The following is a 25,416-nucleotide window of genomic DNA, read 5'->3' as shown; positions in this document are numbered from 1 at the left end:
AGGGTGTATCCTGGACTCATATGGCATCCAGTAATTAGAGTATATCCTGTATTTATATGCCATCCATTGCTTAGGGTGTATCCTGTACTCATTTGGCATCCAGTGCTTAGGGTGTATCCTGTACTCATATGGGATCCAGTGCTTAGGGTGTATCCTATACTCATATGGCATCCAGTGCTTAGAGTATATCCTGTATTTATATGCCATCCATTGCTTTGGGTGTATCCTGTACTCATGTGGCATCCAGTTCTTTTGGTGTATCCTGTTTTCTTATGGCATCCAGTGCTTAGGGTGTATCCTGTACTCATATGGCATCCAGTGCTTAGAGTATATCCTGTATTCAAATGGCATCCAGTGCTTAGAGTATATCCTGTACTCATATGGCATCCAGTGCTTAGGGTGTATCCTGTATTCATATGGCATCCAGTACTTAGGGTGTATCCTGTACTCATATGGCATCCAGTACGTAGGGTGTATCCTGTACTCATATGGCATCCAGTGCTTAGGGTGTATCCTGTACTCATATGGCGTCCAGTACTTAGGCTGTATCCTGAACTCATATGGCATCCAGTGCTTAGGGTGTATCCTGTACTCATATGGCATCCAGTGCTTAGGGTGTATCCTGTATTTATATGGCATCCACTGCTTAGGTTGTATCCTGTACTCATATGGCATCCAGTGCTTAGGGTGTATCCTGTATTCATATGGCATACAGTGCTTAGAGTATATCCTGTATTTATATAGCATCCAGTGCTTAGGGTGTATCCTGTACTCATATGGCATCCAGTGCTTAGAGTATATCCTGTATTTATATGGCATCCAGTGCTTAGGGTGTATCTTGTACTCATATGGCATCCAGTGCTTAGAGCATATCCTGTATTTATATGCCATCCATTGCTTAGGGTGTATCCTGTACTCATATGGCATCCAGTGCTTTTGGTGTATCCTGTATTCATATGGCATCCAGCACTTAGGGTGTATCGTGTACTCATATGGCATCCAGTGCTTAGGGTGTATCCTGTGTTCCTATGGCATCCAGTACTTAGGGTGTATCCTGTACTCATTTAGCATCCAGTGATTAGGGTGTATCCAGTATTCATATGGCATCCAGTATTTACGGTGTATCCTGTACTCATATGGCATCCAGTGCTTAGGGTGTAATCCTGTACTCATATGGCATCCAGTACTTAGGGTATATCCTGTACTCATATGGCATCCAGTGCTTAGGGTGTATCCTGTGTTCATATGGCATCCAGTACTTAGGGTGTATCCTGTACTCATATGGCATCCAGTGCTTAGGGTGTATCCTGTACTCATATGGCATCCAGTGCTTAGGGTGTATCCTGTACTCATATGGCATCCAGTGCTTAGGGTGTATCCTGTATTCATATGGCATCCAGGACTTAGGGTGTATCCTGTACTCATATGGCATCCAGTGCTTAGGGTGTATCCTGTACTCATATGGCGTCCAGTACTTAGGTTGTATCCTGAACTCATATGGCATCCAGTGCTTAGGGTGTATCCTGTACTCATATGGCATCCAGTGCTTAGGGTGTATCCTGTATTTATATGGCATCCACTGCTTAGGTTGTATCCTGTACTCATATGGCATCCAGTGCTTAGGGTGTATCCTGTATTCATATGGCATACAGTGCTTAGAGTATATCCTGTATTTATATAGCATCCAGTGCTTAGGGTGTATCCTGTACTCATATGGCATCCAGTGCTTAGAGTATATCCTGTATTTATATGGCATCCAGTGCTTAGGGTGTATCCTGTACTCATATGGCATCCAGTGCTTAGAGCATATCCTGTATTTATATGCCATCCATGGCTTAGGGTGTATCCTGTACTCATATGGCATCCAGTGCTTTTGGTGTATCCTGTATTCATATGGCATCCAGCACTTAGGGTGTATCGTGTACTCATATGGCATCCAGTGCTTAGGGTGTATCCTGTGTTCCTATGGCATCCAGTACTTAGGGTGTATCCTGTACTCATTTAGCATCCAGTGATTAGGGTGTATCCAGTATTCATATGGCATCCAGTATTTAGGGTGTATCCTGTACTCATATGGCATCCAGTGCTTAGGGTGTAATCCTGTACTCATATGGCATCCAGTACTTAGGGTATATCCTGTACTCATATGGCATCCAGTGCTTAGGGTGTATCCTGTGTTCATATGGCATCCAGTACTTAGGGTGTATCCTGTACTCATATGGCATCCAGTGCTTAGGGTGTATCCTGTACTCATATGGCATCCAGTGCTTAGGGTGTATCCTGTACTCATATGGCATCCAGTGCTTAGGGTGTATCCTGTATTCATATGCATCCAGGACTTAGGGTGTATCCTGTACTCATATGGCATCCAGTGCTTACGGTGTACCCTGTACTCATATGGCATCCAGTGCTTTGGGTGTATCCTGTATTTATATGGCATCCAGTGCTTAGGGTGTATCCTGTACTCATATGGCATCCAGTGCTTAGGGTATATCCTGTATTCATATGGCATCCATCTCTCCATCTCTCCGAGTGTGTCTACCTCTTCGGGTGCATCCAGTGGTCATGGTGCATCCAGTGATTATGGTATATCCTGTATTCATGGTGCATACATCTCTCAGGGTGCGTCCATCTCTCGGGTGCATAGAGTGCTTAGGGTGTATCCTGTATTCATATGGCATCCAGTGCTTAGGGTGTATCCTGTATTCATATGGCATCCTGTGCTTAGGGTATATCCTGTACTCATATGGCATCCAGTGCTTAGGGTGTATCCTGTATTCATATGGCATCCAGTACTTAGGGTGTATCCTGTACTTATATGGCATCCAGTACTTAGGGTGTATCCTGTACTCATATGGCATCCAGTACTTAGGGTGTATCCTGTACTCATATGGCATCCAGTACTTAGGGTGTATCCTGTACCTATATGGCATCCAGTGCTTAGGGTGTATCCTGTACTCATATGGCATCCAGTGCTTAGGGTGTATCATGTACTCATATGGCATCCAGTGCTTAGGGTGTATCCTGTATTTATATGGCATCCAGTGCTTAGGGTGTATCCTGTACTCATATGGCATCCAGTGCTTAGAGTATATCCTGTATTTATATGCCATCCATTGCTTAGGGTGTATCCTGTACTCATATGGCTTCCAGTGCTTTTGGTGTATCCTGTGTTCATATGGCATCCAGTACTTAGGGTGTATCCTGTACTCATATGGCATCCAGTGCTTAGGGTGTATCCTGTATTCATATGGCATCCAGTACTTAGGGTGTATCCTGTACTCATATGGCATCCAGTGCTTAGGGTGTATCCTGTACTCATATGGAATCCAGTGCTTAGGATATATCCTGTACTCATATGGCATCCAGTGCTTAGGGTGTATCCTGTATTCATATGGCATCCAGTACTTAGGGTGTATCCTGTACTCATATGGCATCCAGTGCTTACGGTGTATCCTGTACTCATTTGGCATCCAGTGCTTAGGGTGTGTCCTGTACACATATGGCATCCAGTGCTTAGGGTGTATCCTGTACTCATATGGCATCCAGTGCTTAGGGTGTATCCTGAATTCATATGGCATCCAGTACTTAGGGTGTATCTTGTACTCATATGGCATCCAGTGCTTACGGTGTGTCCTGTACTCATATGGCATCCAGTGCTTAGGGTGTATCCTGTATTTATATGGCATCCAGTGCTTAGGGTGTATCCTGTACTCATATGGCATCCAGTGCTTAGGGTGTATCCTGTACTCATATGGCATCCAGTGCTTAGAGTATATCCTGTATTTATATGGCATCCAGTGCTTAGGGTGTATCCTGTACTCATATGGCATCCAGTGCTTAGGGTATATCCTGTATTCATATGGCATCCAGTACTTAGGGTGTATCCTGTACTCATATGGCATCCAGTGCTTACTGCGTATCCTGTATTCATATGGCATCCAGTGCTTAGCGTGTATCCTGTATTTATATGGCATCCAGGGCTTAGGGTGTATCCTGTACTCATATGGCATCCAGTGCTGAGGGTGTATCCTGAATTCATATGGCATCCAGTGCTTACAGTATATCCTGTATTTATATGGCATCCAGTGCTTAGGGTGTATCCTGTACTCATATGGCATCCAGTGCTTAGAGTATATCCTGTATTTATATGGCTTCCAGTACTTAGGGTGTATCCTGTACTCATATGGCATCCAGTGCTTAGGGTATATCCCGTATTCATATTGCATCCATCTCTCCATCTCTCCGAGTGTGTCTACCTCTTAGGGTGCATCCAGTGGTCATCGTGCATCCAGTGCTTAGGGTATATCCTGTATTCATGGTGCATGCATCTCTCGGGGTGTGTCCATCTCTCGGGTTCATAGAGTGCTTAGGGTGTATCCTGTACTCATATGGCATCCAGTGCTTAGGGTGTATCCTGGACTCATATGGCATCCAGTGAGTAGAGTATATCCTGTATTTATATGCCATCCATTGCTTAGGGTGTATCCTGTACTCATTTGGCATCCAGTGCTTAGGGTGTATCCTGTACTCATATGGCATCCACTGCTTAGGGTGTATACTGTACTCATATGGCATCCAGTGCATAGAGTATATCCTGTATTTATATGCCATCCATTGCTTAGGGTGTATCCTGTACTCATATGGCATACAGTTCTTTTGGTGTATCGTGTGTTCTTATGGCATCCAGTGCTTAGGGTGTATCCTGTACTCATATGGCATCCAGTGCTTAGAGTATATCCTGTATTCATATGGCATCCAGTGCTTAGAGTATATCCTGTACTCATATGGCATCCAGTGCTTACGGTGTGTCCTGTATTCATATGGCATCCAGTACTTAGGGTGTATCCTGTACTCATATGGCATCCAGTGCTTAGGGTGTATCCTGTACTCATATGGCATCCAGTACTTAGGGTGTATCCTGTACTCATATGGCATCCAGTGCTTAGGGTGTATCCTGTACTCATATGGCATCCAGTGCTTAGGGTGTATCCTGTATTCATATGGCATCCAGTGCTTAGGGTGTATCCTGTACTCATATGGCATCCAGTGCTTAGGGTGTATCCTGTACTCATATGGCATCCAGTGCTTAGGATATATCCTGTACTCATATGGCATCCAGTGCTTAGGGTGTATCCTGTATTCATATGGCATCCAGTACTTAGGCTGTATCCTGTACTCATATGGCATCCAGTGCTTACGGTGTATCCTGTACTCATATGGCATCCAGTGCTTAGGGTGTGTCCTGTACACATATGGCATCCAGTGCTTAGGGTGTATTCTGTACTCATATGGCATCCAGTGCTTAGGGTGTATCCTGTATTCATATGGCATCCAGTACTTAGGGTGTATCCTGTACTCATATGGCATCCAGTGCTTACGGTGTATCCTGTACTTATATGGCATCCAGTGCTTAGGGTGTATCCTGTATTTATATGGCATCCAGTGCTTAGTGTGTATCCTGTACTCATATGGCATCCAGTGCTTAGGGTGTATCCTGTACTCATATGGCATCCAGTGCTTAGAGTATATCCTGTATTTATATGGCATCCAGTGCTTAGGGTGTATCCTGTACTCATATGGCATCCAGTGCTTAGGGTATATCCTGTATTCATATGGCATCCATCTCTCCATCTCTCCGAGTGTGTCTACCTCTTAGGGTGCATCCAGTGGTCATGGTGCATCCAGTGCTTAGGGTATATCCTGTATTCATGGTGCATACATCTCTCGGGGTGCATCCATCTCTCGGGTGCATAGAGTGCTTAGGGTGTATCCTGTACTCATATGGCATCCAGTACTTAGGTGTATCCTGTACTCATATGGCATCCAGTACTTAGGGTGTATCCTGTACTCATATGGCATCCAGTGCTTAGGTGTATCCTGTACTCATATGGCATCCAGTGCTTACGGTGTATCCTGTACTCATATGGCATCCAGTGCTTAGGGTGTATCCTGTACATATATGGCATCCAGTGCTTAGGGTGTATCCTGTATTTATATGGCATCCACTGCTTAGGGTGTATCCTGTACTCATATGGCATCCATTGCTTAGGGTGTATCCTGTATTCATATGGCATCCAGTGCTTAGAGTATATCATGTATTTATATGGCATCCACTGCTTAGGGTGTATCCTGTACTCATATGGCATCCAGTGCTTAGAGTATATCCTGTATTTATATGGCATCCAGTGCTTAGGGTGTATCCTGTACTCATATGGCATCCAGTGCTTAGGGTATATCCTGTATTCATATGGCATCCATCTCTCCATCTCTCCGAGTGTGTCTACCTCTTAGGGTGCATCCAGTGGTCATGGTGCATCCAGTGCTTAGGGTATATCCTGTATTCATGGTGCATACATCTCTCGGGGTGCGTCCATCTCTCGGGTGCATAGAGTGCTTAGGGTGTATCCTGTTCTCATATGGCATCCAGTGCTTAGGGTGTATCCTGTACTCATATGGCATCCAGTGCTTAGGGTGTATCCTGTATTCATATGGCATCCAGTGCTTAGGGTGTATCCTGTACTCATATGGCATCCAGTGTTTACGGTGTATCCTGTGCTCATATGGCATCCAGTGCTTAGGGTGTATCCTGTATTTATATGGCATCCAGTGCTTAGGGTGTATCCTGTACTCATAAGGCATTCAGTGCTTAGGGTGTATCCTGTATTCATATGGCATCCAGTGCTTAGAGTATATCCTTGATTTATATGGCATCCAGTGCTTAGGGTGTATCCTGTACTCATATGTCATCCAGTGCTTAGAGTATATCCTGTATTTATATGGCATCCAGTGCTTAGGTTGAATCCTGTACTCATATGGCATCCAGTGCTTAGAGTATATCCTGTATTTATATGGCATCCAGTGCTTAGGGTGTATCCTGTATTTATATGGCATCCAGTGCTTAGGGTGTATCCTGTACTCATATGGCATTCAGTGCTTAGGGTGTATCCTGTATTCATATGGCATCCAGTGCTTAGAGTATATCTTGTATTTATATGGCATCCAGTGCTTAGGGTGTATCCTGTACTCATAGGGCATCCAGTGCTTAGAGTATATCCTGTATTTATATGGCATCCAGTGCTTAGGGTGTATCCTGTACTCATATGGCATCCAGTGCTTAGGGTATATCCTGTATTCATATTGCATCCATCTCTCCATCTCTCCGAGTGTGTCTACCTCTTAGGGTGCATCCAGTGGTCATGGTGCATCCAGTGCTTAGGGTATATCCTGTATTCATGGTGCATACATCTCTCGGGGTGCGTCCATCTCTCGGGTGCATCCAGTGCTTAGTGTGTATCCTGTATTCATATGGCATCCAGTGCTTAGGGTGAATCCTGTACTCATATGGCATCCAGTGTTCAGGGTGTATCATGTGTTTATATGGCATCCAGTGCTTAGGATGTATACTGTACTCATATGGCATCAAGTAGTTGTAATGTATCCTGTACTCATATGGCATCCAGTGCTTAGAGTGTATCCTGTACTCATATGGCATCCAGTGCTTAGGGTGTATCCTGTATTCATATGGCTTCCAGTGTTTAGGGTGCATCCTGTATTCATATGGCATCCAGTGCTTAGGGTGAATCCTGTACTCATATGGCATCCAGTGTTCAGGGTGTATCATGTGTTTATATGGCATCCAGTGCTTAGGATGTATACTGTACTCATATGGCATCAAGTAGTTGTAATGTATCCTGTACTCATATGGCATCCAGTGCTTAGAGTGTATCCTGTACTCATATGGCATCCAGTGCTTAGGGTGTATCCTGTATTTATATGGCATCCACTGCTTAGGGTGTATACTGTACTCATATGGCATCAAGTACTTATAGTGTATCCTGTACTCATATGGCATCCAGTGCTTAGGGTGTATCCTGTACTCATATGGCATCCAGTGCTTAGAGTGTATCCTGTATTCATATGGCTTCCAGTGTTTAGGGTGCATCCTGTATTTATATGGCATCCACTGCTTAGGGTGTATACTGTACTCATATGGCATCAAGTACTTATAGTGTATCCTGTACTCATATGGCATCCAGTGCTTAGGGTGTATCCTGTACTCATATGGCATCCAGTGCTTAGGGTATATCCTGTATTCATATGGCATCCATCTCTCCATCTCTCCGAGTGTGTCTACCTCTTAGGGTGCATCCAGTGGTCATGGTGCATCCAGTGCTTAGGGTATATCCTGTATTCATGGTGCATACATCTCTCGGGGTGCGTCCATCTCTCGGGTGCATAGAGTGCTTAGGGTGTATCCTGTTCTCATATGGCATCCAGTGCTTAGGGTGTATCCTGTACTCATATGGCATCCAGTGCTTAGGGTGTATCCTGTATTCATATGGCATCCAGTGCTTAGGGTGTATCCTGTACTCATATGGCATCCAGTGTTTACGGTGTATCCTGTGCTCATATGGCATCCAGTGCTTAGGGTGTATCCTGTATTTATATGGCATCCAGTGCTTAGGGTGTATCCTGTACTCATAAGGCATTCAGTGCTTAGGGTGTATCCTGTATTCATATGGCATCCAGTGCTTAGAGTATATCCTTGATTTATATGGCATCCAGTGCTTAGGGTGTATCCTGTACTCATATGTCATCCAGTGCTTAGAGTATATCCTGTATTTATATGGCATCCAGTGCTTAGGTTGTATCCTGTACTCATATGGCATCCAGTGCTTAGAGTATATCCTGTATTTATATGGCATCCAGTGCTTAGGGTGTATCCTGTATTTATATGGCATCCAGTGCTTAGGGTGTATCCTGTACTCATATGGCATTCAGTGCTTAGGGTGTATCCTGTATTCATATGGCATCCAGTGCTTAGAGTATATCTTGTATTTATATGGCATCCAGTGCTTAGGGTGTATCCTGTACTCATAGGGCATCCAGTGCTTAGAGTATATCCTGTATTTATATGGCATCCAGTGCTTAGGGTGTATCCTGTACTCATATGGCATCCAGTGCTTAGGGTATATCCTGTATTCATATTGCATCCATCTCTCCATCTCTCCGAGTGTGTCTACCTCTTAGGGTGCATCCAGTGGTCATGGTGCATCCAGTGCTTAGGGTATATCCTGTATTCATGGTGCATACATCTCTCGGGGTGCGTCCATCTCTCGGGTGCATCCAGTGCTTAGTGTGTATCCTGTATTCATATGGCATCCAGTGCTTAGGGTGAATCCTGTACTCATATGGCATCCAGTGTTCAGGGTGTATCATGTGTTTATATGGCATCCAGTGCTTAGGATGTATACTGTACTCATATGGCATCAAGTAGTTGTAATGTATCCTGTACTCATATGGCATCCAGTGCTTAGAGTGTATCCTGTACTCATATGGCATCCAGTGCTTAGGGTGTATCCTGTATTCATATGGCTTCCAGTGTTTAGGGTGCATCCTGTATTTATATGGCATCCACTGCTTAGGGTGTATACTGTACTCATATGGCATCAAGTACTTATAGTGTATCCTGTACTCATATGGCATTCAGTGCTTAGGTTGTATCCTGTATTCATATGGCATCCATCTCTCCATCTCTCGGAGTGCGTCTACCTCTTGTGGTGCATCCAGTGGTCATGGTACATCCAGTGCTTATGGTATATCCTATATTCATGGTGCATCCATCTCTCGGGGTGCGTCCATCTCTCCGGGTGAGTCCATGTCTCGGAGGGTGTCCATCTTTCAGAGTGCATCTACCTCTTGGGGTCCATCCAGTGCTTGCGAACTGTTCTTGGTTCTTACACTCACCCTGAATCTAATTGCTGATTTTTTCCCTCGACTCATCCTATATTTTCTGGATATATGAAATAAAGCAGCTCGATGGAAAGCTGCAAGTGTCTGGGTCATGTATGCTCTGAAGTGCTAATCCTAAAAGGTCCTCTCATGCTTGAAGCAGGCGATCTCACATCACTCATTGCACCAGAAAGTCACTTTTCCCTTCCATAGACTGAAGGCGTCGTGCAGAGAAACATCACTTAGAGGATATGACCCTTTTATAGATTGTGACCAACTCCATACAAACACATTCAGAAATGAAGGATGCCGGATACACGCTGCGCATAGAGAGGACTTTATGTTTTGTCTGCAGCTCCTATAACTTTAAAACAAATGTAATTATATGCATATAGTTTACATGATCCAGACTGAAATGATAATATACTCCAATCACCTTCAGAGCTGCATTAAAAAGCACTTATATAAGAGACACCTCTATATAATTTATTCCCTATCCTAATCTACACTGCTCATAAAAATAAAGGGAACACTCAAATAACCCATCCTAGATCTGAATGGATGAAATATTCCCATTGAATACTTTGTTCTGTACAAAGTTGAATGTGCTGACAACAAAATCACACAAAAATCATCAATGGAAATCACATTTATTAACCAATGGAGGCCTGGATTAGGAGTCACCCCCAAAATTAAAGTGGAAAAACACACTACAGGCTGATCCAACTTTGATGTAATGTCCTTAAAACAAGTCAAAATGAGGCTCAGTATTGTGTGTGGCCTCCACGTGCCTGTATGACCTCCCTACAACGCCTGGGCATGCTCCTGATGAGGCTCAGTATTGTGTGTGGCCCCCACGTGCCTGTATGACCGCCCTACAATGCCTGGGCATGCTCCTGATGAGGCTCAGTATTGTGTGTGGCCTCCACGTGCCTGTATGACCTCCCTACAACGCCTGGGCATGCTCCTGATGAGTCTCAGTATTGTGTGTGGCCTCCATGTGCCTGTATGACCTCCCTACAACGCCTGGGCATGCTCCTGATGAGGCTGAGTATTGTGTGTGGCCTCCACGTGCCTGTATGACCTCCCTACAACGCCTGGGCATGCTCCTGATGAGGCTGAGTATTGTGTGTGGCCTCCACGTGCCTGTATGACCTCCCTACAATGCCTGGGCATGCTCCTGATGAGGTTGCGGATGGTCTCCTGTGGGATCTCCTCCCAGACCTGGACTAAAGCATCCGCCAACTCCTGGACAGTCTGTGGTGCAACGTGACGTTGGTGGATGTGACGCGCCCCTGGGCCTGTGTCGCGCTGCGTTGCGCACGTGGGAGCTTACCCGGAGCCGGATCTCTTGAGGGTTGTAGTCTCGTGGCGGTGACCCGGTCCGTGCCCAGGGAGTCAAACTGAGCGGCGATGTAACAGCGGTAGATGCAGGACGACTACGCCACCCGTTGAATGCAGCTATGGAGCTGCCGCTGCAGGACAGTCCGCTGAGGCCGGTGGATGGATGGTGCAGCGTAGATGGTATAACCCCCAACGGGAGGGGTATGGCCTCAGGGCAGCAGATGTGGATGATGGGGGTAGCAGGAACCACTCAGAGACGGTGCGGTGTAATTCAGGGTCTTTACTGGTAACAACGATAGACCCTCCCGGAGTACTTGCTAGTGAACAGGGCCTGGTCAGTCCTTGAGCAGATGGGATCTCCCCTGGCCAGGCGGAGTTGTAGGCCTCCCAAACTGACTGTACTCTTCTGGCTACCTTGCTAGAAGCGGATATAAGTAGCCCACGTCCCTGAGTGTACCGTGTGGTGCTCACCCGTATGGCCGGTGACTCGGGGCCTTCTAATGGCTTCCGCTCCACGATGGCGGTGCTGGTCCCACGCGTGTGACCGTGCCTTCGGGTTTCTGGGCCTGAGGACCTGAAATCCCCTGCCGGTCGGCTTCTGCTGCTAGGTAAGAGTTAGTCCCCACAGCCTCGGACGCCGGGTCCGGTAAGAAAGCTTCTCAGTCAGGGCGAGCTCTGCAGCTGCCAGCCCCTGACTCGTAGTAATATTGCTCCCACTGAGCTTCTGCTGTTTCTTCCTATGCTGCTTCTCTGTCTCTACTCTCCTTGACTGACCAACCCTGCCTCAGCCCAGGGTTTATACAGGGGAAGTTCTTCCCCTCCCAAGACTGGGCAGGAGGTGTGGCATGCACAGGATCCCTGACCAAAGGACCTCCCACCTGCTCTCAGACATAACATTACATTACTGTGGAAAACCAGACCCCTGGGGTGCCACATTCCCCCCTAGTGAAATTTAGTACTCCGGGACTAAACATATTTTAGAAAAACATAACAAGATATAACAACAATAATAGCACAATAAGAAGAAACACATAAAGGTGGTCACGGCATGTCCGTAACCGGGTGTAGTCTTTGAAGAAAAGCAAGGTGTCCATTTCACCAAAACAGGGAGACGTAACCAGGTAGGGGTTTGTCCTACCCCGAGTCCTTAACAGTCTTTAGTCCGTCCTGGGTTACGCTCCAACTATGTACAAAGGATTCCCGGTAAATCCACCAAGGACTCCTACAAATAACTAGAAACACAAAATTATACACAAGCAATAATACACAGGTAAACATAAATAAAACAATTTATACACTTCAAATCCTCCACCGTGCGGGTAACTGGCCTCTAGTGGCCCTAGTGGACCTACGGAGCTGACTGTCTAGCCCTGAACTACAGGGTGTAGGAGCTGTCAAGGGTAAACTGGGCAGCTGTCTACCGGCTCTTTGGCTCACTAGGGATATGGCAGGCTCACTGCAAGCAGAGGGTTGATCCTCCTGGTCTGCTGGTGTGGGGTCTTCTGACTCCTGGACCGGCTGTTCTTCCAGCTCTACCTGTTGCTCCGTAGGTGCTTGGGATGCTGGTTGGAGGAAGGTGAGTACGGGTACCACAACTGCACCATTAACTTGAGTCTAAGACCGAGGGAAGTCCCCGAGCACAGTACTAACCATATCTTCCCTTTCCTCTACGGGTCGATGGTCTTCTTGTTCCTCTTCAGGGTTCCTCAGTTGTTCGGGACACTTTTTCAGGTGGTCCCGGGATACAATGGCTGTGGTTTCCCCTCCGTCTTTACTGATGGTACAAACCTTCGGGTTCTCGTGGCTTGAGGGCAGTACTGTGTACGGGTCCTTCTCCCACTGGTCGTCCAACTTGTGGAGCCGTCTCTTCCTCTTCAAGACCTGCTCTCCGGGTACCAGGGGAACAGCGGGAGCATACTGGTTGTAAGTTTTCTCTTGTCTTTCCCTAGCCTGACAGAGACTTCGCTCCACGCTCTCCTGTACTCTCCGGTACTGCTGCTGCCTCTCTGTGTCCCAGTCTGCTTCTGGTGAAGTGTCCTCGGGTGTCAGGACTCCCATTTCCAGGTCAACAGGTAACTTACCAGGTCTTGCCCTCATTAGGTAAGCCGGGGTACAGTTGGTGGAACCTACCGGGATGTGGTTGTATAGGTCCACCAGATCGGGCAGCTTCTCAGGCCACAGACTGCGTTCTTCCAGGGGCAACGTTTTCAGAAGATCCATTACCACCTGGTTCATTTTCTCACAAAGTCCATTAGTTTGCGGATGATAGGGTGTCGTCCTTATCTTCCGGCAGCCATACAGAGTGCAGAATTCTTGGAAGACCTCCGCTTCAAAGGCAGGTCCCTGGTCTGTCAACACTTGGTCCGGGTACCCGTGTGGACGGCAGAAATGCTGCTGGAAGGCTCTCGCTGCTGTTCGAGCTGTTAAGTCCTTGACGGGGACGACAACCAAGAACCGGGAGTAGTGATCCACGATGGTTAGTGCGTAGACGTAGCCACTTCTGCTTGGGGTCAGTTTTACATGATCCAAGGCTACCAGTTCCAACGGTTGCCGGGTGACGATGGACTGCAGGGGAGTCTTCTGGCTGGCACGGTCCTTCCTTCTCAGGTTGCACGGGCCACAGTCTCTGCACCACTTCTCGATGGTTCCCCTCATGCCTACCCAGTGGAACCGCTCGCGCAGCAGGAACTCCAGCTTCTTCCACCCGAAGTGTCCAGCTCCGTCGTGGTATGCCTCCATCACCATGGCTGCGTCTCTTCGTGGCACCACTACTTGCCAGAGTAGTTCATGCGTCCGGGAGTTAACCATTCTGCGGCACAACTTCCCCTTGTAAAGGAACAGTCGACTCCTCTCTGCCCATAGTTGTTTGGCTTCCTCCGGAGCGTCTAGTTCAAGGCAAGCCTCCGGGCGAGTCAGCATCTCCTTCACCAGTCGGACGGCAGGGTCGCTGTCTTGCGTTTCCGCCCAGTTGTAGTGAGGTAAGGGGTTCAACGTAGCAGCCTGCTTACTCCTTACCCGGTGGGAGTACTGGATAGTCCCATGACGGTGGAACGCAGGGAGTTCAACTTCTTCCAGTCCCTCTGGATCTTCTCCTCCGTCCGGCAGGTTGGGCATCCTGGACAAGGCGTCCGCGTTGGTATTGGAGCGTCCTGCCCGGTATTTGATTGTGAACTCATAGTTGGACAGACGGGCCATCCACCTCTGCTCCAGGGCACCGAGTCTTGCCGTGTACAGGTGTGTCAACGGGTTGTTATCCGTGTACACGGTGAACCGGGAAGAAGCGAGGCAATGCTTAAAGCGCTCGGTGACTGCCCATACTAAGGCCAGGAACTCTAGCTTAAATGAGCTGTAATTCTCGGGGTTCCTTTCGGTGGGTCGCAGTTTTCGGCTGGCGTAGGCGATTACTCGTTCCTTCCCCTGCTGGATCTGGGACAGTACGGCTCCTAGCCCGATGTTACTGGCGTCGGTGTAGAGGATAAAGGGCTGGCTATAATCCGGGTACGCCAGGATTTCGTCCCCCGTGAGGGCCATCTTCAGCTGGCGGAAGGACTCTTCTTCCAGCTCCTCCCATTTGAAGGGCGGCTTCTGGTTCTTGGCCTTCCGGGACTGGCCTATCAGGAGGTCCTGCATAGGTGCTACCTTTTTGGTGAAACCGGGAATAAACCTTCGGTAGTAGCCTACCAACCCGAGGAACTGCCGCACTTCTTTTACGCTGGAGGGGCTTGGCCATTCCTTAATTGCGGTGATCTTATCAGGGTCGGGAGCCACTCCGTCAGCGCTCACCACGTGTCCCAGGTACTGCACCTTTGGTTTCAGGAGGTGACACTTGGAGGGTTTCACCTTTAGGCCGTAGCTTGCCAGAGCTTCGAACACTTCCGCCAGGTGTTTCAGGTGGTCCTCATACGTCTTGGAATATACGATGACATCGTCCAGGTACAACAGGACCGTCTCGAAGTTTCTGTGGCCCAGACAACACTCCATTAGTCGTTGGAAGGTTCCCGGTGCGTTGCAGAGTCCGAACGGCATGCAGGTGAACTCGCTAAGTCCCATCGGGGTGGTGAATGCGGTCTTCTCCCGGTCCGCCTCTGCTACAGGAACCTGCCAGTACCCGCTAGTGAGATCCAAGGTAGAGAAGAAGTTAGCAGATCTTAAAGCAGCCAATGACTCCTCTATCCTTGGTAAGGGGTACGCATCCTTGTGTGTGATACGATTGATTTTCCGGTAATCTACACACATCCTCATAGTGTTGTCTTTCTTTCGGACTAAGACTAGTGGAGCTGCCCAGGGGCTACAGCTATCCCTGATCACCCAGCCTCCTTCATGTCTCTAAGCATCCCCTTGGCGTGTTGGTAGTGGGCAGGGGGTACGGGTCGATACCTCTCTTTTATAGGAGGATGGTCTCCCGTGGGGATGTGGTGTTCTACCCCCTTGACTCGCCCGAAGTCTAACGGGTGTTTACTGAACACTCTCTCGTACTCCTGAACCACCCGATAGACTCCTTGTTTCTGGTGTGCGGGAGTGGAGTCAGTACCCAGATGTAGTTGCTGACACCAGTCCTCCATGTTTTTCTTAGAGCCGTTACCTTCCTCCGGGTGAGATGGAGGCAAGGGTTCCACAGATTGTATAGAATTTTGGTTAATGGTATATAATTTGGCTAGCGTGGCATACCGGGGCAGGTACACTTCCCTCTCCCCGATATTTATTATGCGAACGGGCACCCTCCCATGGCGTACATCAACCACCCCCCGTGCTGTCAAAATGGTGGGCCTACTGTCCGAGTAAACTGGTTCTACCATTGCCTGGTAATCTCTACCTCTCAGACCAATAGCTGCCCGGCACCAAATCATCATTTCACTTTTTGGGGGCATGGCAATAGGAAAAGGGTCACACATTCTTACGCTACCAATCTCACCGCCGGAGAGTTCCACCTGTTGCCGTCGCATCAGTGCCCGGATCTCTTTCTGGAGCACCCGCTGCTCGCCGGAGCTGGCGTTCTTGGCAACCTGCTGTAAAAAGAAAATCACCTCTGCAAGACAATTTTCAATTACATTAGTTCCTAGAGTTATTTTTGGGTGACTCTCATGCTTGTCAATATCTACAATGATCAGTCCCTGTGCTGCCAGTTCGACTCTACCGATTTTGATGGTCACCTCTTTAAATCCGATCTGTGGCACGGGCTGGCCATTGCTGGCGATGATACTCAAGTCGTCGTCAGGGTAGCGGGTAATATCCGAGTCATTCCAGTACTGCTTAAAGAGCACGTACGGGATGGTGGTGACCTGTGACCCGGTGTCCAGTAGGGCACTCATGGGAATGCCATCCAGTACCACAGGCAAGACTGGACGTCCTCCCACATATCTGTCGCGCCAGTTCGATGGGCCTGGTGATCTTTTTCCTGGGGGTTGGCCCTCTACCCCAGGTTGTGCCCGTTTAAAGAACAGTACCTTGCCATATGTCCGGGTTGATTGCAGCGGCAGCAGATGGGTCGTCCGTCCTCGCTGTATCGGTCACTGGGTCTTCCTCTGGCCGGTGGGGTCCTCCTTGGTCGACGCCACGGGATGTCCTCCGGTCCGGATGCCAGCTGGATCTTCCCTGGGATGGAAGCCTGTAAAGACTGCACAGTTCGGGTTAACGCAGCAACGCTCTTAGCTAGCTCTTGGACCTGATGGTGTAGGTCTGGAGCCGGGTCATTGTCCAAAGCCTGCGCATCAGCTCCCACAGGCCCTGCCGACAAGGGCGCCGCCTCCTGGTGGTAAGTGATAGCAGGGCGCCTGTGGGTCACAACGCCACCCGGTGCCGGTTCTCGGAGCACCCGGATGGCTCTGTCCTTGAACTGTGCAAAGCCCAGATGGGGATCCTGTGAGGCCATTGCCCGCAACTGGGTTCGGTGGGTATTACAATACAGTCCCTCTATAAACTGTTCGGTCAACAGCCTGTCCTCGTTTCCCACTCCATCAGGGTCGGTCTGCTTAATGGCCCTCAGGGCCTCTTGTAGGTTTAGTGCATAGTCCCTTATACTCTCATGCGCTCGCTGCTTGCACCCGTAGAATCTAAGCTTAATCTCGGCTGAGGTGCGGGTATCAAAGGTGTCCTTCAGCCGGGTTAGTATCCCTGCGACAGTCTTCCTCCCAGGTGGCCAGGATTTTACTTCCCTTTTGGCTGCCCCGGTTAGTTGGGCCACCAGGATGCTCACTTTTTGCTCTTCTGTGAGGGGGTACACCTGGAAGAGGCTATCCAGCTTTTCTCTAAAGTCATGCAGGGTATGTGACTCCCCTGAGTACTGGGGTAGCCAAGCTGCTCCCGGGATATAGGGCATGGTGAAGGGCATAACTGCAGCAGCGGTAGCGCTGGCGGGGGTTGAGGCAGTGAAGCTCTCCTCCGTATCCGACATCTTCCTCCCCCCTAGTGGACCGTGGCCTACCTTGCGATGATCCTCTTCCGTAGGCCGCGGCTCCGCAGTGGATCGTCAGGTTTGAGGACCTTCCGTCGCGCTCCTGTGACGTCGGCGTCTGCTGGGCTCCTTCCAGGACCTTACGCAACGTCCGGACGTGAGGCGGGGCTTCAGTTCTCGCGCGCTTTCGGAGTCCACGCCCCTCTTCTTCCCGCGCGGCGTCCTCAAGATGGCGTCCAATGGCGGGAAAACTCCACGGATGGCGGGAAGAAGGCAGAAGATGGCGCCGGATGGCGGGAATCTTCACTGATGGCGGGAAAACTTCACGGATGGTAAGTTTTAAAAGTCTCTTTTTCAGGCACGCAGTACCCGGTGGTTGCGGGCACGAAATCCTGCCGACTACGCCAAAGTTGACGCACCCCTGGGCCTGTGTCGCGCTGCGTTGTGCACGCGGGAGCTTACCCGGAGCCGGATCTCTTGAGGGTTGTAGTCTCGTGGCGGTGACCCGGTCCGTGCCCAGGGAGTCAAACTGAGCGGCGATGTAACAGCGGTAGATGCAGGACGACTACGCCACCCGTTGAATGCAGCTATGGAGCTGCCGCTGCAGGACAGTCCGCTGAGGCCGGTGGATGGATGGTGCAGCGTAGATGGTATAACCCCCAACGGGAGGGGTATGGCCTCAGGGCAGCAGATGTGGATGATGGGGGTAGCAGGAACCACTCAGAGACGGTGCGGTGTAATTCAGGGTCTTTACTGGTAACAACGATAGACCCTCCCGGAGTACTTGCTAGTGAACGGGGCCTGGTCAGTCCTTGAGCAGATGGGATCTCCCCTGGCCAGGCGGAGTTGTAGGCCTCCCAATCTGACTGTACTCTTCTGGCTACCTTGCTAGAAGCGGATATAAGTAGCCCACGTCCCTGAGTGTACCGTGTGGTGCTCACCCGTATGGCCGGTGACTCGGGGCCTTCTAATGGCTTCCGCTCCACGATGGCGGTGCTGGTCCCACGCGTGTGACCGTGCCTTCGGGTTTCTGGGCCTGAGGACCTGAAATCCCCTGCCGGTCGGCTTCTGCTGCTAGGTAAGAGTTAGTCCCCACAGCCTCGGACGCTGGGTCCGGTAAGAAAGATTCTCAGTCAGGGCGAGCTCTGCAGCTGCCAGCCCCTGACTCGTAGTAATATTGCTCCCACTGAGCTTCTGCTGTTTCTTCCTATGCTGCTTCTCTGTCTCTACTCTCCTTGACTGACCAACCCTGCCTCAGCCCAGGGTTTATACAGGGGAAGTTCTTCCCCTCCCAAGACTGGGCAGGAGGTGTGGCATGCACAGGATCCCTGACCAAAGGACCTCCCACCTGCTCTCAGACATAACATTACATTACTGTGGAAAACCAGACCCCTGGGGTGCCACAGATGGAGTGAGACATGATGTCCCAGATGTGCTCAATCGGATTCAGGTCTGGGGAACGGGCGGCCAGTCCATAGCTTCAATGCCTTCATCTTGCAGGAACTGCTGACACACTCCAGCCACATGAGGTCTGGCATTGTCCTGCATTAGGAGGAACCCAGGGTCAGCCGCACCAGCATATGGTCTCACAAGGGGTCTGAGGATCTCATCTCGGTACCTAATGGCAGTTAGGCTACCTCTGGCGAGCACATGGAGGGCTGTGCGGTCCTCCAAAGAAATGCCACTCCACACCATTACTGACCCACTGCCAAACCGGTCATGCTGAAGGATGTTGCAGGCAGCAGATCGCTCTCCACGGCGTCTCCAGACTCTGTCACGTCTGTCACATGTGCTCAGTGTGAACCTGCTTTCATCTGTGAAGAGCACAGGGCACCAGTGGCGACTTTGGCAATCCTGGTGTTCTGTGGCAAATGCCAAGCTTCCTGCACGGTGTTGGGCTGTGAGCACAACCCCCATCTGTGGACGTCGGGCCCTCATACCACCCTCATGGAGTCGGTTTCTAACCATTTGTGCAGACACATGCACATTTGTGGCCTGCTGGAGGTCATTTTGCAGGGCTCTGGCAGTGCTCCTCCTGTTCCTCCTTGCACAAACGCGAAGGTAGCGGTCCTGCTGCTGGGTTGTTGCCCTCCTACGGCCCCCTCCACGTCTCCTGGTGTACTGGCCTGTCTCCTGGTAGCGCCTCCAGCCTCTGGACACTATGCTGACAGACACAGCAAACCTTCTTGCCACAGCTCACATTGATGTGCCATCCTGGATGAGCTGCACTACCTGAGCAACTTCTGTGGGTTGTAGAGTCCGTCTCATGCTACCACGAGTGTGAAAGCACAACCAACATTCAAAAGTGACCAAAACATCAGCCAGAACGCATTGGTACTGAGATGTGGTCTGTGGTCCCCACCTGCAGAACCACTCCTTTATTGAGGGTGTCTTGATAATTGCCAATAATTTCCATCTATTGCCTATTCCATTTGCACAACAGCATGTGAGATTGATTGTCAATCAGTGTTGCTTCCTAAGTGGACAGTTTGATTTCACAGAAGTTTGATTTACTTGGAGTTATATTCTGTTGTTTAAGTGTTTCCTTTATTTTTTTGAGCAGTATATGCATACCGGTATATAAAATCTATATAAATTGGTGATAAGTGATGATCTCATATACGGGACCTTCATCTACTGATCAGAATAGAAGTACTGAGACCTCCATTTCCTGTTCAAAGAGAATTTAATTGAGAAATGGCCACAGTTGGCTCCCGAGAGCTAACAGAAAACCAGCACAATTGTGAAAGCACCTTTGACAATGACTGGAGAATCTAGCTCAAAATCAGTCAATTAAAATAGCAAGAAATATTTATCAAAAATCTGGACTAAATTATCCAGATTTTGCTGTGTATTTTGTTGTGGAAATAATGTGGATTTGCTGTGAATTTCACCTTTTGCATTGTACTGATCCTGAGTTACAGCCTATATTATCCTCCAGAGCTGCACTCGGTATTCTGCTGGTGCAGTCACTGTGTACATACATTACATTACTGATCCTGTACTGATCCTGAGTTACATCCTGTATTATACTCCAGAGCTGCTGTCGCGCCCAGGGGATGGGGAGGACTCGGCACCCGGGCCTTGTTGTGGCCTGACCTTGGGGGATGTCGCGGTGGTCGTCTCCCGGCCCCGTACCCTGGGCCTCTCTTTAAAAGGGGGTTGATGGATAATTATATGAGTTTGTGACGCCACCTGTGGTATCTGGTGAGAATCACCAGCGCTGCGGCAGTCCACTGATGCCGGTGATAAGGCAGCTTGATGGTATAACTCCCCACAGGTGGAGCTAAGCCTCAGGGCAGCGTATGGAGAGGGGGGATGCAGGACGGAAGAGACCCAGCAGGGACTATGGAAAGACAGGCAACCACACACAGTTCTCTTCTGTACATTTTACTGATGGAAATTCAGGCACATCCCGGAGCACTGTAGGGTGAAGGGTGCATTTCAGGATTCTCCCCAGGGAGCGGGTATAGGGCCTCCTGTTTCTTGCCTCTGCATAATAAGTTCCTGACCTGCCTGAAGCTAGGCCTAATTTTGTCTCCATCCTGCACTGGCTGACTTTGTGGTAGGGCCTTCTCTTGGAGTGCACGCTCCCAGCTTACGGGGCCTATGGGTCTCCTGGCTCTGTTACGTATCAGCTCTCTGGTGATCCTGGGACGTGTAGTTCTCGAGGGATTCCGGTTATGTCCTACTGGGTCATAGAGATCCTGGTAAGCTCGGACCTGGTGTCCGGTATATTCTTCGGAGTGAGCTGGTTATGCTCCTCTGCCCCCACTGCTACTCACTTTCCACTCGTCTTCGGCCATGCTCGAGCCCTCACTAGGCTACTCACACTCACGGCAGCTTGCCGCGCTTCACCGCTCTTACGCCGTCGGCACGCCTTGGGCTCTAACCTGAGCTCCTTGAGTCTGGACTGGGCTTCAGGACCGCTGGAGGCCTAACTTGCCTCACACAGCAACCTGCGTGCTTCTCCTCACACACAGCTCTTCACTCACTGTGCACTTCAGACTGACTCTGCCTAGCTCCACCTTCCCTATTTATATCCCTAATGGGCTCCCTCTGCTGGTCTGAGGTGGAAGGTGGAGATGTGTGAATGTTTATGGGAGCCTCTTGTGGAGGAATCCATTCATGGACCCTTCTAGGATCTGTGGTACCAAGCGCAGCTGGGCGCCACATTCCCCCCTAGCAAAGCTCAGCACTCCCGGGCTGAAGTACATTTAGCAAAACAGTATAACAACTGTATAACAACTCTTCCCTTTATGGGAGGCACTTTTCTTAAACGTTGCATAAAAGACATTAGAAAACAGTATATACACATTCAATTTAGTAAGCAACCCCAGAATTCAAGTCTCTTGTGGTGAGGTTCCCAGCCAGGATGTGCATCTCACAGGGCAGAGTACTTGGTAGCTTGAGGGACCTGTCCCAAACAATAAACGTAGGCCCTGGGGTGGCTGCAGGGCATGGAGATCCTGAGTTGGACCTCCAGTAGTGCCACTCCAGACAGGTTTTCCTTCTGAGGTCACCTACATGGGCACTCCAGGGAGTGCAGTTATATACATGAAGCAGTTTTTGGGCTGCACATAGTCCTCAGCCTCGGAGTTCTTAGATAAATAACAAAGGAAGTCATTAGGCATAGTGTCCATATCACCTAAACTGTTCATCAATAAGGCAAAGCACAAAGTAATATACATATGCATGAAAACACACAGAAATACAGTTCAATACCCCAGGGGTAACTATCTACACTTGTCAGAGTTTAGCTATCTTACTCAGTATATCTCACAGGGGGTTGACCTCGCGTGTTACGTGTTGATCTGCGTAAGACTGGGATGCATGAAGCACTAGTAGGTGCACTACCTCCCAATGTGTCAGGACCAGGTGTGGAGGGGCTACAAGACTGCATTGACCTCCCTACTGGACTAGCAAGTATACCATGGGCTGGGCTTTCCTGCTCTGCTCCAACTGGGGATCCTTCTTCTGGGGACTCTTCTTGAGCAGGATTTTCTGAAGCGCTTACAGGTTCTTCTTGCTGTGGGTAGACGGTGATTACAGGGATGATTACTGATCCTCCTAGTTGGGGTTAATCTGCCGGGAAATCTCCTAAGTCAGTGTGTATCACTGCTTCTTTAGGCTCCTCCGGTACGGTGAGAGGCACTTCTTCTTGGGGCTTCAGAAGATCTGGACACAACTTTAGATGGTCCCTGGATACCGTTGCGGACGTTCTTCCTCCATCTCTACTGATTAAGCAGGTCTTCTTAGTATCAAGTCTTGACTTCAACACAGTGTGGGGTTCCTTCTCCCAATGGTCATCAAGTTTGTGGTTTCTTCTCTTCCTTTTCAATGCTATTTCACCAGGTGTGAAGGGTTCTGCGGGCGCACTTTTGTTGTAGTGGGCCTCCTGCTTATTCCTCACCCGAGAGAGACTGTCCTCTACACAGGCTTGTACCCTCCTGTACTGCTCCTGTCTGGTCGTGTCCCAGTCCTCAGTGGTCACATCCGCTTCTGGTTCTACTACACCAAGCTCCAGGTCCATGGGCAGCTTTCCTGGTCTCGCCCGCATGAGATATGCCGGAGTGCAGTTGGTGGAACTTACTGGTATGTAGTTGTACAGGTTTACTAGGTCAGGTAGTAGGTCTGGCTGCTGATTTCTCTCCTCAAGTGGTATGGTCTTCAGCAGGTCGATGATGATGTTATTCATCTTTTCGCAGAGACCGTTGGTTTGGGGGTGGTACGGTGTTGTTCTTATTTTCTTACACCCGTACAAATGGCAGAACTCTTTAAATAATTCAGCCTCAAAGGCTGGGCCTTGGTCCGTCAGCACCTGCTCAGGGTATCCATGGGGTCTACAGAAGCACGCCTGGAAGGTTTTTGCTGCTGTCTCTGCCGTCAGGTCCTTGACGGAAGCGACCACCAGGAAACGTGAGTAGTGATCCACCATGGTCAGGGCATAGGAGTACCCTGACCTGCTGGGTGATAACTTGACATGGTCCAAGGCCACGATCTCCAGGAGCCGAGTCGTCTTGATGGGTTGCAGGGATGCCTTCTGGCTACTGTGGTCTTTTCTTCTAAGGCTACATGGTCCACAGTCTCGGCACCACTGCTCGATGGAGCTGCGCATTCCTACCCAGTAGAATCGACACTTCAGCAGGGTCTCTAGCTTTTTCCAGCTGATCGTGGTAGGCCTCCAACACCATTTGGATGTCTGTCTTCGGGACCACTATCTGCCATACCATCTCATGGGTTTTGGGATTGACGTATCTCCGGCACAGCTTCTCACGGTAGATAAACAGCCTGCTTCTCTCGTTCCACAGCTGCTTTGCTTGCAGAGACGCTTCCTTTTCCAGGGAGGAACCTTCTTGGGTTATCAGCTCCTTGATAAAGGCTGACAACCGGGTCACTGTCCTGGGTCTGTTTCCAGCTGTGTTGAGGCATTGGGTTTAACATCTTTCCACGCTGCCTCCTCGAGGCTCGTTGCTCGTGGATCATCCCATTCCGGTAAAAGGCAGGTAGCTCAATCTCTTCCAGGTCATCCACTTCCTCTTCTATGTCTGACTGGTGAGGCATCCTGGACAGGGCAACGGCGTTGGCGTTCTTGCGGCCCACCCGAAATTTAATTGTGAATTGATAGTTTGACAGCCGAGCCATCCATCGTTGTTCCAGTGCTCCTAGCTTGGCTGTTTCCAGATGGGGTTATTATCAGTGTAGGCAGTGAACTTGCTGGAGGCTAGATAGTGCTTAAACCTCTCAGTGATGGCCCAGACCAAGGCCAGGAACTCCAACTTAATGCTGCTATAGTTCTCTGGGTTCCTCTCGGTCGGGCGGAGCTTCCTGCTTGCGTATGCGATTACCTTCTCTTGGCCATTCTGCTTCTGACTTAGGACAGCGCCCAGCCCTTCGTTGCTGGCATCTGTATACAGCAGGAACTGTTGGCTGTAGTTAGGGTAGGCCAGGATCTCGTTGCCTGTCAGGATCTCCTTCATCTCCTGAAATGACTCGGCTTGCTCCTTACCCCAATGGAATGGGGGGTTTCTGCCTTTGGGGGACTGCCCTACCAGGAGGTCTTGCAGAGGAGCTGCTTTCTTGGTGTAATCTTTTACGAACCTCCGGTAGTATCCTACTAGTCCCAGGAACTGACGCACCTCCTTGAGGTTCTTCGGCTCCGGCCACTTCTGCATGGCAGTAACCTTCTCCGGGTCTGGTGCTACCCCTTCTGGACTGACAATGTGCCCCAGGTACTGTACCTTTCTCTTGAGCAGGAGGCACTTTGAAGGCTTCAGTTTCATCCCGTACCGGGACAGTGACTCAAATACCTCTGCCAGGTGCTTCAAGTGGTCCTCGTACGTCTTGGAATACACTATCACATCATCCAGGTAAAGTAACACAGTCTCGAAGTTGCGGTGTCCCAGGCAGCACTCCATCAATCTCTGGAACGTCCCGGGGGCATTGCAGAGTCCAAACGGCATACTGTTGAACTCGCAGAGTCCCATCGGGGTTGTAAAGGCCGCCTTCTCCCGATCCTCCTCAGCCACAGCTACTTGCCAGTACCCACTAGTGATGTCAAGGGTGGAAAAGTAATTTGCAGATTTTAAGGCAGCTAGGGACTCCTATATGCGTTGTAAAGGGTATGCATCTTTATGTGTAATGCGATTTACTTGTCGGTAATCTACACACATTCTTATGCTCCCATCCTTCTTCCTGACTAGCACTAGGGGAGCTGCCCAGGGACTACAACTATCCCTTACTACCCCCGCCTTTCTCATGTCGTGCAGCATCTCCTTTGCCTTCTGGTAGTGAGCTGGTGGTATGGGCCTGTACCGTTCTTTGATGGGTGGATGGTCACCTGTGGGGATATGGTGTTGAACCCCCTTAACCCTCCCAAAGTCAAGTGGGTGTTTACTGAACACCTGCGCGTATTCTTGAACCACCCGTTGTACACCCTGTTTCTG

The sequence above is a fragment of the Phyllobates terribilis genome, unplaced genomic scaffold (assembly GCF_046119375.1).
Source record: "Phyllobates terribilis strain yellow unplaced genomic scaffold, ASM4611937v1 Scaffold_8__6_contigs__length_399053987, whole genome shotgun sequence".
Taxonomy (NCBI): domain Eukaryota; kingdom Metazoa; phylum Chordata; class Amphibia; order Anura; family Dendrobatidae; genus Phyllobates; species Phyllobates terribilis.
Note: the sequence above shows the minus strand (reverse complement) of the source record.